This window comes from Piliocolobus tephrosceles, chromosome 12 (assembly GCF_002776525.5).
Source record: "Piliocolobus tephrosceles isolate RC106 chromosome 12, ASM277652v3, whole genome shotgun sequence".
NCBI classification, from domain to species: domain Eukaryota; kingdom Metazoa; phylum Chordata; class Mammalia; order Primates; family Cercopithecidae; genus Piliocolobus; species Piliocolobus tephrosceles.
The window spans coordinates 18736127-18750411 of record NC_045445.1 but is presented as its reverse complement, the minus strand read 5'-3'; the positions used below and the strand labels follow the sequence as shown (position 1 = coordinate 18750411).

Genomic DNA, 14285 nt, shown 5'->3' with positions numbered 1-14285 from the left:
CCATCCACAGTAATTTCAGAAAATAAACATTTGTGCACCTAGAAAATGCTTTATTTACCATCATGGTATCCCACACAGCATCACCTCCAAACAAGGCACTCACTTTCCAGAAAATAAAGTGCAGTTATGGCCCCATGCTCATGGGAAATCACTGGTCTTTTTATTTATATCTCCCTATCCCCCATCATCTTTTTAAAGACATGATACTGCCTTGGCCTCATAGTTTTTTGATTCCAAATCAGCCTCCCAAATTGTCCCCCATTATGTTAAAGTGACTGGATCAACAGAAACGTGGAGTGACCTTGTACAACTCAGTTACACTGCTAACTAGGTGGCAATACCTTGCAGGTCTAAGAAATTACTTTTAGGAAGCAGTGTTTGCTGTATATCTGCATCCAACATAGCCTGCTTTTTCTCCAGTTGTCAGGATTCATTAGTCTTAGAATGAAGGGGTATAACTGGGAGTGTCCCTACTCACTATTTACCTCAGTGATCCACTAGAATAAATGCTTCCTGTCCTTCCTACTTTAGGCTCTCCTGAACTAGAAGTCTTAGTTCCAAAGGAAGAAATGCTTTCGACAAGGGACACAACAGTGACTCCACTGAACAGATTGATGCTGCCACCTGGCCATTTTGGTCTCTTCAGCATCTTCCATCTAGAGGCAAAGGAGGGGGTCATCTACTGGCTGGGGTGACAAACCTGATGACCAAAGGGGGATTAATTGCACTACACCAGAGGCTAAAAAAGAGTATGTCTGATACATCTAGAGAGCTTCTTAGTCCTCCCATGTTTATTACACTTAACGGAAAATTACAGCAACCCAATCCAGGCAGAATATCTAATGGTCCAGACTGTTCAGTAATGAAGGTTTGAGCCATCCTGCCAGACCAAGCATCATGACCAGCTGACATGCTATCTCAGGGCAAAGGGAATGAGAAATACCAGCTACAACAATGTGAGCTGCTGCAGAAATCAGGACTGTAATACTAAATACCTTGGTGAGTCATTAACTCATGCCCCTCCTCAGGCAGAAGAACAAACAAACAAAAGTGCTGCTTTTATTAACAGAGATTTATTAAATATAAAAAGCTCCCTCCTTTTTTCTTAGCTTTTGGAAGGGAATTCTCTTCACTTCAAAGTTATAGGAAGCTTCAGCAATAACCTATTCCATCTTACAGCATCTCCTTGGTCTTTGCACTAACACAATTATTTTTTTCTCATGTGCTTAACTTTTCTGAGATGGCAGTGGGAATCTACTTCTTTAAGTGCCTTCTCGAGTTGTTGAATTAAGACAACTTTTTAAAACCTGAAATGAAAGTGGTATTCCATTAACCAGAGGATATCTACAGCATCTATGAGATGTAGGAGGTAGTAATGGATACAAAATAGAATTTACCATCTACATGCAAATAGAAAATGCATCCTCATGGAAAGATGCAAACTAGAAAAATACAAAGTGGGTCAACTGAGGGCCCACATCCACTCCCAGATTATGATAAATTTGGAAGGCTCCATGGCATTGGAAGAAAGTGTGAGAATAAGATAATACCAACTTAAATGCCTGTGGAAATAGCATGAAGTATGATTTAGGGCCGGCTGTGAAGTAAGTGCCTTATTTCAACCCACAGGTATATCCCACTGATGCTCAGCTTCTAAGAAATTATTGCATAGAGCAAGAGGACATGACAGGTGGTATTCTGAGCTTAAGAAATACCTCAAATAGAGCTTAAGAAATATGATACAACAAAACCACCTTCTCCCCTTCATGACACTATGCATGCATATGGAAACCAAGTAGGAAAATTCAATTAAAAACTGAACATACACAGATCTCTGGTACTCATGGCCGGAATACCAGCTCCTGCCATATTAGTAAGCCCTGATAGAACATTTGACAAGATGTTATCTGGTTGCGGTTGGCTATTTTCCATCCTCTCTTCATGGACATTGGGATTGGCGATAGCATCTGGAAACCAAATGAAGAGGTTGAGCTGTGAGGTAAGTGCATTATGTCAACCCCACAGATATATCCATCTGATGCTCAATTTCTAGGAAATTATCAAAGAAAGCAGGGGAGGATAAGCCAGGTGGCTAATGACACCTCCCAAATTGAAGCTAGGAAAGAATATACAACAAAATTACCTTCTACCATTCATGAAAACATGCCTGCTTAGAGAAACCAAGTAGGCCAGTACAACTAATAAGCAGACATACACAGATCCCTGGTACTCATGGATGAAATTCCAGCTGCTGCCATATTACCAAGGCATGGTGGAGCAGTTGATGAGACGTTATCAGAGGCTGGTTGATCGTTATTTATCTTCTCTTCACAGACGTTGTGAATGACTGCAACATCTGGAAACCAAATGAAGTGGTTGAGCTGTGAGGTAAGTGCATTATATCAACCAAAGAGGCATACTCCTCTGATGCTCAGTATCTAGGAAATTATCTCATAAAGAAGGAGGATATACCAGTTAGCAATCTGAGAAAACCAAGTAGGACAGCACAACTGAATAAGCAAACATACACTGATCCCTGGTACTCATGGCTGGAATACCAGCTGTTGCCAAATAAGTAAGTCCTGGTAGAAGAGTTGACAAGACGTTATTAGGTAATGGTTGGTTATTTTCCATCCTCTCTTCATGGACATTTTGAGTGACAGTAGCATCTGAAAGCCAAAGGAATAGGTCGAGCTGTGAGGTAACTGCATTATGTCAACGCCACAGGTATATCCCTCTGAGACTCAGTTTCTAAGAAATTGCTCCATAATACAGGTGGTGATCTGAGACCCCTCAAATTTAGGCTAGAAAAGATAATACGACAAAACCACCATCTTCCCTGCATGACACTGCATGTATATGGAAACCAAGTAGGACAGTACAACTACTAAACAAACATGCACTGATCCCTGGTACTCTTGGGTGGAATGCCAGCTCCTGCGGAATTCATAAGCCCTGATGTAACAGCTGACAAGAATGTATCAGGTGCTGTTTGGTCATTTTTTGTCTTTTCTCCACAGACATTGTGAGTGATGGTAAAATCTGGAAACCACATGAAGAGGTTGAGCTGTGAGGTAAGTGCATTTTGTCAGCCCTACAGGTATATACCTCTGATGTTCAGTTTCTAGGAAGTTATCTAAGAAAGCAGGGGAGGCTATGCCAGGTGGCCAACTGAGACCCCTCAAATGGAGGCTAGGAAAGAATATACTACAAAACCACCTTCTACCCTTCATGAAAATATGTATGCATATGGAAATCAAGTGTGACAGTACAACTAATTAATAGACATACACAGATCCCTGCTACTCATGGATGGAATACCAGCTGCTGCCATATGAACAAGCTGCAGTGGAACAGTTGACTCAACATTATCAGTTTGGCATTGGCCATTTTCCGTCGTCTCTTCATGGACATTGTGTGTGATGGTAGCATCTGGAAACAAAAGGAAGAGGTCAAGCTGTGATGTAAGTGCATTATGTCAATCCCACTGGTATATCCCACTGATGATCAGTTTCTAGAAAATTATCCCATAAAGCAGGATAATACATCGTATGATGATCTGAGGCCCCTCAAGTTGAGGTCAGGAAAGATAATTCACAAAACAATCTTCTTCCCTTCATGACACTATGCATGCATATGGAAACCAAGAAGGACAGTGCAAGAAAAAAACATACCTACACAGATCCCTGTTACTCACTGCAGGAATACCAGTTCCTGCCATATTAATAAGCCCAGATAGAACATTCGACAAGACATTATCCTGTTGCAGTTGGCCATTTTGCATCCTCTCTCCATGGACATCGTGATTGATGGTGGCAACTGAAAACCAAATGAAGAGGTCGAGTTGTAAGGTAAGTGCATTTTGCCAACCCGACAGGTATATACCTCTGAGGCTCAGTTTCTAGGAAATTATCACATAAAGCAGGAGGATACACCAGGTGGTGATCTGAGACCCCACAAATTCAGCTCATGAAAGACAATACAATAAAACTACATTCTTCCATTTATGACACTGCATGCATATGGAAATGAAGTAGGATAGTACAACTAGTAAACAAACATACACTGATCCCTGGCACTCAGGGGTGGAATACCAGCTCCTGCCAAATTAATAAGAGTTGACAAGACGTTATCGGGACTGGTTGGCTGTTATTTATCTTCTCTTCACGGACATTGTGAGTGACGCTAGCATCTGGAAAACAAACGTAGTGGATGAGCTCTGAGGTAAGTGCAGTATGTCAATCCCACAGGGATACCCCTCTGATGCTGAGTATCTAGGAATTTATCTCATAAAGAACTAGGATATACTAGGGAGCCCTCTGAGAACCCTCAAATTGAGGCCAGAAAACATAATATGACAATACCACCTTCTTCCCTTGATGACAATATGCATGAATATGGAAACCAAGTAGGACACTACAACTAGTAAACAAATATACACTGATCCCTGGTACTCATGCCCAGAATACCAGCTGCTGCCAAGTAATAACCACTGGTTGAACAGTTGACAACATGTTATTAGGTTGGGGTTGGTCATTTTCCATCTTCTCTTCATGGACATTGTGAGTGACTCCACTGGAAAACAAATGAAGAGAGTGAGCTGTGAGGAAGTGCATTATGTCAACCCCACAGGTAAATCCCTGTGATGCTCAGCTTCTAAGAAATTATTGCATAAAGCCGGAGGACATCACAGTTGGTGATGTGACATCCATCAAATTGAGCGCACGAAAGATAATACAACAAAACCGCCATCTCCTCTTCATGACACTATGCATGCATATGGAAACCAAGTGGGACAATCCAATTTATAAGTGAACATACCCAGATCATTGGTACTCATGGCTGGAATAACAGCTCCTGCCATATTAATAAGCCCTGTTGGAGCAGTTGATAAGACATTATCAGATTGGGGTTGGCCATTTTCCATCTTCTCTTCAGGGACACTGAAGGTGACTGTAGCATCTGGAAACCAAATGAAGAGGTTGAGCTGTGAGGTACGTGTATTATGGTAACCCCTCAGGTATATCTTTCTGATGTTCAGTTTCTAGGAAATTATCTAAGAAAGGAGGGAGGATATGCCAGGTGGCCATCTGAGACCCATCAAATTGAGACTAGTAAAGAATATACAACAATACCACCTTCTTCCCCTCAGTACAATCTGGAAACCAAACGAAGAGGTTGAGCTGTAAGGTAAGCGCATTATCAGCCCCACAGGTATATCCCTCTGATGCTCAGTTTCTAGGAAATTATCAAGAAAAGCAGGGGAGGATATGCCAGGTGACCATCTGAGACCTCTCAAATTGAGGATAGGAAAGAATATACAACAAAACTGACTTCTACCCTTCACGAAAATATGCATGCTTATTGAAAACAACTATGACAGTACAACTAATTAGCAGACGTACACAGATCCCTGATACTCATGGATGGAGCTGCAGCCATATGACCAAGCTGTGGTGGAACAGTTGACAAGACATTATCAGTTTGGGGTTGATAGTTTTCCATCCTCTCTTCACGGACATTGTGAGTGATGGTAACCTCTGGAAACCAATGGAACAGGTTGAGCTGTGAGGTAAGTGCATTATGAAAACCTCACCAGTATATCCCACTGATGCTCAGTTTCTAGGAAATTATCCAATAAAGCAGGAGAATACACCATGTAATGATCTGAGGCCCCTAAAATTGGGGCCAGGAAAAATAATTCAACAAAACAACCTTCTTCCCTTCATGACACTACGCTTGCATATGGAAGCCAAGGAGGACACTACAACTAATAAACAAACATACATAGATCCTTGGTACTCATCCCTGGAATACCAGCTTCTGCCATATTAATCAGCCCTGATAGAACATTTGACAAGATGTTATCCATTTGCAGTTGACCATTTTCCTTCCTCTCTTCATGGACATTGGGATTGACAGTAGCATGTGGAAACCAAGTGAAGAGGTTGAGCTGTAAGGTAAGTGCATTATGTCAGTTCCACAGGCCTATCTGTCTGATGCCCAGTTTCTAGGAAATTATCTAAAAAAGCAGGGAAGGATATGCCAGGTGGCCATCTGATACCCCTCAAAATGAGGCTAGGAAAGAATATACTACAAAACCACCTACCACCATTCATGAAAATATGCCTGCTTACGGAAACCAAGTAGGACAAGTCCAAATAGTAAGCAGACATACACAGATCTCTCGTGCTCGTGGATGAAACTCCAGCTGCTGCCATATTACCAAGCCATGGTGGAGCAGTCGGCAAGGCATTATCAGATGCTGGTTGACTGTTATTTATCTTCTCTTCACGGATGTTGTGAGTGACTGCAGCATCTGGAAACCAAATGAGGTGGTTGAGCTGTGAGGTAAGTGCATTATGTCAGCTGCACAGGCATACCCCCCTGATGCTCAGTATCTACGAAATCATCTCATAAAGAAAGAGGATACACCAGTTAGCAATCTGAGAACCCTAAAATTGAGGCCAGAAAAGATAAAACAACAAAATTACCTTCTTCCCTCATGACACTATGCATACAGTGCATAGTGGAAACCAAGTAGAACAGTATAACATGTGAGCAAAGTTACACTGATCCCTGATACTCACGTATGAAATATCAGCTGTTGCCATATTAATAAACGCTGGTGGAACTGTTGTCACGACATTACCGGGTGCTGGTTGACCATTTTTTATCTTCTCTTCATGGACATTGTGAGTGACGTTACCATCTGGAAACCAAATGAAGAGGTTGAGCTGCAAGATAGGTGTGTTTTGTCCCATCCTCCCCCGAGGGACAGCTATGTATTCATCAGTTTCCAGGGAATTATTTATTTCATGAAACAGAAGGATTTACCACGTGGAAATCTCAGATCTTGCAAATAGAGATCAGGTAGGTAATACAATAAAACTAACTTCTTACCTCTTGGCATAATGAATACGTGCAGTAAAGAAGTGCGACAGCAGAATAAACATTCACAGGTTTTTGTACTCATCATTTTGTGTCATCTTGCTGTCCTTTACATTTCTCATTTGATATTATTTGTATAGTTCACCTATAAATGCCATGCTGTGTGCAGCAGGAAGCCAGACTAAGTGAGCCCTCCTTAACTTGCCTCCTTTCTACTTCAAATATTCTGAGAAAATAGAGGTGGCTATTGGAGTTGAGCACTCTTATCTCCACTCAATCATCACACATCTGTGTTTTTATATGATTCTACAGATCCTTCCCTTTTGTCTAGAAAAAGTGACTTTCTTTTCACTCCACGTCTGATGCCTCTTTCATTTATTCATCATCTGTGGCAGGCAGCATGCCAGGAGCTGGGGATCAGCAGTAAACAGCCCAGAGAGCAACGTTGCCTGCCCTTGTGGAGCTCACATCCTCATGGGGCAGTCAGACAGTACATGCACAATGAGCAAATGAAGCAAGCAGCACTGGGCTGGTGTTGGGGAAGCAGTCCACAGGCCTATGGGAGACAGCAGCAGAGGGAGCCTCAGGGGAGACTGCTGGTTTGACAGTGCCTTCTGAAGAGGTGCCGTTGGGCAGGGCTTGGAGAAGAAGCAGAGCCTCCTGTGTAGAGGCAGAGGGAGAGGTCCAGGCTGCGGTGAGGCCAAAGGTAGGGGATGGAGTGGGGATGGACAGGGCACTACAGAGCTGAAAGACAGAGGCAGAGAGAGCCAGGAGGAAATGGATGGGACCTGTGTTAGGAGAGGGTGATAGAGGCCAGGCCGTGCAGAGAGGCTTGCGGACCAAAGCCAGTTCAGGGTCTGTTCTGAGTGCTTAGGAGAGTTGAGGATGGGTTTTCAGGAAGGACATGGCATGATATGATTTACACACTGACATAATTATCTAGCCACAGGGTTAGAGAGTATGTGATAGATGAGTGAAGATTAGAAAAACAGAACTAAGAAGGTATTCTACTAGCTTGGACAGAGATCATGGCAGTGTGCACTGGAGGGATAGAGAGAAATGGTTGGATGCAGAATTTATACTGGGCATTGACTGCTGGACTTGCTAAGAGATGGGAAATGAGAGAGTAATAAAAGAATCATAAGATAACTCATAAGTGACTTTAAGTATTTTGACTTGAACTACTAAGTAAAAGTACATCAGGGGTGTTCAGGAGGTATTAGGAAACTGACTATGAGAGCCGAGTGCTGCCAACTCTTCCCGAATCTGCTTCAGTGACCTTATGTTGAGAGTTTAAACTAGGCCATGGTGGGATTATATGCACTATGGATAGCTGCAAACTCTAAAAACCAGGACTTCTAAATCCCCTATACCTGTGAACATCTGGTTGTTACACTTTTGTGGATGTTTCACTTAATGGACAGTATCTTTAACTGAAATCGTGAAGACTAAAAGTAGAGTATTTTTGGAGAGAGGGAGGTCAGAAATTTGAACATGTAGGGCCACGTGTGTAGAGATACCACGTGTGTAGTTGCATTTGAGTCTGGATTTCAGGAGCAAGTTGTAGTCTAGAAGTATAATGGTGAGAGTTTTTTTAGTGTGAATCATTTAAAATTCTAAGACAGCATGGCATCACCTAAGGAGATAGTACATTGAAGAGAAGAGAGCCTAGGATCATGCTAAATATCTGAAATATTTAGAGGTGGGAAGGCAGAGGAGAAAAACAAAAAGGAGAAGAAAAATGAGTCTCAAGTAACACGGTAAGAAATCCAGGTATCTGGGGACCCAAGAAGCTTTCCGTGCAGGAGGAAGTAAACAACTGTGTCACATGTTGCTGAGACATTAATGCCAAAATGCAGCAAACACTGGTGACCTTGATGATAGTAGTTTCACGGAGTACACTAAGAAGCCAGACTGCACTGGGTTAGAGCGGAGTGTGAGGACAGACAGAAAGTGAGCAGACACATCCTCTTGTTGAGCCCACCATCTCCTTTTGCCCCAGGAACCTGCTTCATTCATCTAACGCAGTAACTCCAAATTGTTGCACCTAATTAGAACCTTGCCCTTCCACTTGCAAATGTGCTCATATCTGTTCATCCCTCAAGGACATGACTACAAATGTCCTTTGACATGGTTGAGGCCCAGAGATTGCATTCCCCTACACCTTCCTGTTTGTCTAGTCACAGGGACATACCCTTCCTTCTCTTAGATGAAGAGTGTATCTTGGATTTTCTGGAATGTTTCTTTTTGCTTTGAAGCCCTGTTGCAACTTGATTTACTTCATCACCCCTCATTTGCTGAAAAACATCAGTGAAAATATTCCATTAAGGTCAAATCCAACTATTGCAAAGTCACAGTCTTCATATGCATACACAGCCATCCATTTATATAGTTAATATAAAGTTTTAGTCACAGGTCAAAGATTTATCATCACTCAACACACGAGATGCTCTCAGAAGAGGCAAGCTAATTTTAATCTAGTCTCAGTGAAACAAGGAAAGGTGAAATACAAGGTGTTATCCAAAGTCAAATATGGTACAGTCATGATTAATCAGAATGCTTGGAGAATGAGTGGTTTTCATCAACCAAAGGAATAAACACATGATTATCTCTCTAATGAAGTATGCATCATTTTGTCTCAGCCCTTGTTAGGGGACAAAAAAAAGTCTTATCTTTCAGTGCTTTAAAGCTACATATTAACAAATACTGATTAATACTTTATTAGATGATACATATAGATAGTGAAGGGTAGGATAGATCGAAAAGGTAAATGTTCCCACACATGGTGTTCCCAGACATGGTGGGAACATTTACCTTTTCGATCTATCTTACCCTTCACTATCTATATGTATCATTAGGCATATCATACAGATATATACAGATATCGTTATATCTATATGCATCACTGTCTATATTTATCTATATGCTTAATTCCCCAAGCATTCTGATTAATCATGAGTGTGCCATGTGTGACTTTGGATAACACCTTATATTTTACCTTCCCTTGTGTCACTGAGACTAGATTAAAATTAACTTGCCTTTTCTGAGAGCATCATGTGTGTTGAGTAATGATAAAACTTTTTTTCCAATATGTTGATCTTGGAGTCAGGCAGGGGTAGGGCATGCTTTGCAATGTTGATGGTAGATGAAACATGAAGTTCAAGGGTATTGTAGGTTAACTAAAAGCTGTTTTCATCAAAGGATAACCCAAGAATATGCTCCTGACTACCAGAGGTACCAAGAAGAGCTGGTACTACTTCTACTGAAAGTATTCCAAAAGATTGAAAAGGAGGGACTCCTACCTAACTCATTTTATGAGGCTAGCATCATCTTGATACCAAAATCTGGCAGAGATACAACAAAAAAAGAAAATTTCAGGCCAGTATTCCTCATGAACATCCGTGCAAAAATCCTCAATAAAATACTGGAAAACTGAATCCAGCAGCACATGAAAAAGCTTATTCACCATGATCAAGTTGGCTTCATCCCCAGGATGCAGGGTCGTTTCAGAATAGGCAAATCAATGAATGTAATTCATTACATAAACAGAACTAATGATAAAAACCACATGATTATCTCAATAGATGCAGAAAAGGCCTTTGATAAAATTCAACATCCCTTTATATTAAAAGCTCTCAATAAACCAGGTACTGAAAAAAATACCTCAAAATAATAAGAACCATATATGACAAACCCACAGCCAATATCATGCTGAATGGGAAAAAGCTGGAAGTATTCCCCATGAAACTTCCACAAGACAAGGATGCCCTCCCTCACCATTCCTATTTAACATAGTATCAGATGTTCTGGCCACGGCAATCAGGCAAGACAAAGAAATAAAGAGTATTCGAATAGGGAGAGAGGACGTCAAATTATCTTTGTTTGCAGATGACATGACCCTATATCTAGAAAATCCCATCATCTCAGCCCAAAAGTTTCTTAAGCTGATAAGCAACTTCAGCAAAGTCTCAGGATACAAAATCTGTGTGAAAAATTGCTAGCATTCCTATACACCAAAAACAGGCAAGCAGAGAGACAAATCATGAATGAACTCCCATTCACAATTACTACAAAAAGAATAAAGTACCTAGGAATACACTAAGAAGGGAAGTGAAGGACCTCTTCAGAGAGAACTACAAACCACTGCTCAAGGAAATCAGAGAGGACACAAATAAATGGAAAAACATTCCATGCTCGTGGATAGGAAGAAACAATATCGTGAAAATGGCCATACTGCTTAAAGTAATTTAGAGATTCCATGCTATTCCCATTAAACTACCATTGACATTCTTCACAGAGTGAGAAGAAGCTATTTTAAAATTTATATGGAACCAAAAAAGAGCCAGAATAGGCAAGACAATCCTAAGCAAAAAGAACAAAGCTAGAGACATCACACTACCTAACTTCAAACTATACTACAGGGCTGCAGTAACTGAAACAGCATTTTCCTGGTACAAAAACAGATACATAGACCAATGGAACAGAATAGAGAACTCAGAAATAAGACCGCACAGTGATAACCATCTGTTCTTCGACAAACCTGACAAAAAAGAAGCAATGGGGACAGGATTCCCTATATAATTAATGGTGCTGTGAGAACTGGCTAGCCATATGCAAAAATTGAAAGTGGACTCCTTCCTTACACCTTATACAAAAATTAACTCAAGATGGATTAAAGACTTAAATGTAAAACCCAAAACTATAAAAACCCTAGAAAAAATATAGGCAATACTATTCAGGACATAGGCACGGGCAAAGATTTCATGACAAAAATGTCAAAAGCAATGGCAACAAAAGCAAAAATTGATAAACAGGATCTAATTAAACTAAAGAGCTTATGCATAGCAAAATGAACTATAATCAGAGTGTACAGACAACCTACAGAATGGAAGATAACTTTTGCAATCTGTCCATCTGACAAAGGTCTACTATCCAGACTCTATAAGAAACTTAAACAAATTTACAAAAGAAAAGCAACCCCATTAAAAAGTGGGCAAAGGATGTGAACAGACACTTCTCAAAAGAAGACATTCACGCAGCCAAAAAACATATGAAAAAGAAAGCTCAGCATCACTAATCATTATAGAAATGCAAATCAAAACCACAACCACATAATATCTCTTGCCAGTCAGAATGTCGATTATTAAAACATCAAGAAACAACAGATGCTGGCAAGGTTGTGGAGAAAAAGGAATGCTTTTACACTGTTGGTGGGAGTGTAAATTACTTCAACCATGTGGAAGACAGTGTGGTGATTCCCCAAAGATCCACAGGCAGAAATATAATTTGATCCAGCAATCCCATTCCTGGGTATATACCCAAATAAATATAAATCATTCTATTATAAAGACACATGCACGCGTATGTTCATTGCAGCACTATTCACAATAGCAAAGACGTGGAATCAACCCAAATGTCCATCAATGATAGACTGGATAAAGAAAATGTAGTACATATGCACCATAAAATAACATGCAGCCATAAAAAGGAATGAGATCATGTCTTTGTAGAAACATGAATAGAGCTGGAAGCCTTTAACCTCAGAAAAGTAATGCAGGAATAGAAAACCAAACAGTGCATGTTCTCACTTATAAGTGGGAGCTGAATGATGAGAACACATGGACACTTGGGTGGGGGGGGGGCAACACACACTGGGGCCTGTTGCGGGGAGGGGTAGTGGGTAGGGAGACCATCAGGAAGAATAGCTAATGGATGTTGGGCTTAATACCAAGGTGATGGGTTGATAGATCCAGCAAACCACGATGGCACACATTTACCTATGTAACAAACCTGCACATCATGCATATGTACCTTACAACATAAAAGCTGAAAAACAAAGAATATGCTCCTGCATTAAATATTTAATAAAATTTATATTTTATATTAATAATAAAAATATTTATTATACAAATTTATTAATGTTTAATAAAAATTTACATTATTTTATTAATAATAAATATTAACAACAATAAACACATTTGTATTTATTATATAAATTTTATTACATATAGTATTTAATAAAAATATGTTTACATATAATGTTGATTTAAAAATTTTCTGAACTATTTTCATTTCCTATAAAATAGGGGCTTAGAATCTGTGAAAACATTTTTACCAGACATTTACTACCCTCCAGGTACTGTTCTAAATGCTTTACATGTATTAACTCAATCCTTGGCCAATCCCTATGAGTGAGGTGTGATTCTTATCTCTACTGTTAAAAAAGAGAAAATAAAGGCACAGAAAATTGAGGAAAAGTTTAATTAACTGAGGAGTTTTGGGAATGTGGTGGAATAAGTTTAGTCTGGTTTTGTTACAGAAGAGATTATTGCCTATCTGTGTCCTTATGCCAATGGTCTCATCCACAACTGCAGATGCAATCTATTTTGTCTTCATGTTTTAATGGTGGAGTTAGTATGCCTCTCTCATACACAATACAAAACTCATATTAAGATCTCCTTTAGGACAGTCCAATTATGGCAACAGCACCTAGTGCTTCATAGTCCATGAGGAATACTTAGTCATTTTTTAGATAGGGCACTAGAGACTTGGATAACAGAAACAGAGACTGTAGACTGTAATCTCAATATGAAAGGAGTTATTTTGGGCAGTGGGAAAAAATACAGACTCTGGAATCAGAAAGGTATGCGTTCAAACCCTGGCTCTATCTCCTATCATGTGTCACTTGGGGCAAGCCATTTGATCACTGTCAGCTTGATTTCTTACTAAAGGGGATATAGTAATACACATCTGCAGAACAATTATGAGCATTAAATGTGATAATTAAAAACATCAGTTCCTTGCACAATGAATCCACTCTTGGATCAAAAAATTCCCATTTTATGTTCACATAAGAATTCCTGTGTCATGTTTTTTTCATTTAAATCAAGAGAATTAACACATATAGTTCATATTTATCTTTTCAGTGAGAAAATAATTATACTAAGAACGTCACAATTAGGGCAGAAATAGAGTTATCTTACCTGCCCATCATTTGTAAACACATAGCCAACAGTATGAAGTTCTTCAGGTGGAGTTGGTTGACTCATTTGAAGTGGAGGAGCCTGCATCTGCAGATAGTCCTCATAATTAACTATGTGTGTTGCTAGAACACTTTGATTTATAACTGGAACATAACTGGCACATGAATCGGCACTATACAGCTGAAATATATGATCCTCTTGAGAATACATGATCACAGACTGTCTTAGCAAAGTGTGCCTTGGTACCAGAGTCTAGAATCTCATATCCAGAATCTATATCATGTTCCATGATCCAGATTCATCTCCCTCTATCTAGGTCATGACTCAGTCCACCATCACTACTTCCTATAAGTTCACACCACTAGGTTAAACAATTCCCTTATGCCTCCAGCTCAGTTTGAGAATGGGCTG

At 40.0% G+C, this 14285-nt stretch overlaps 1 pseudogene; it reads right to left on the bottom strand.

Annotated features, from left to right (window-relative positions):
* Nucleotides 1-1809: 1809 nt before the first annotated feature.
* LOC111531528 lies at nt 1810-13961 on the bottom strand (annotated as a pseudogene).
* Nucleotides 13962-14285: the final 324 nt, after the last annotated feature.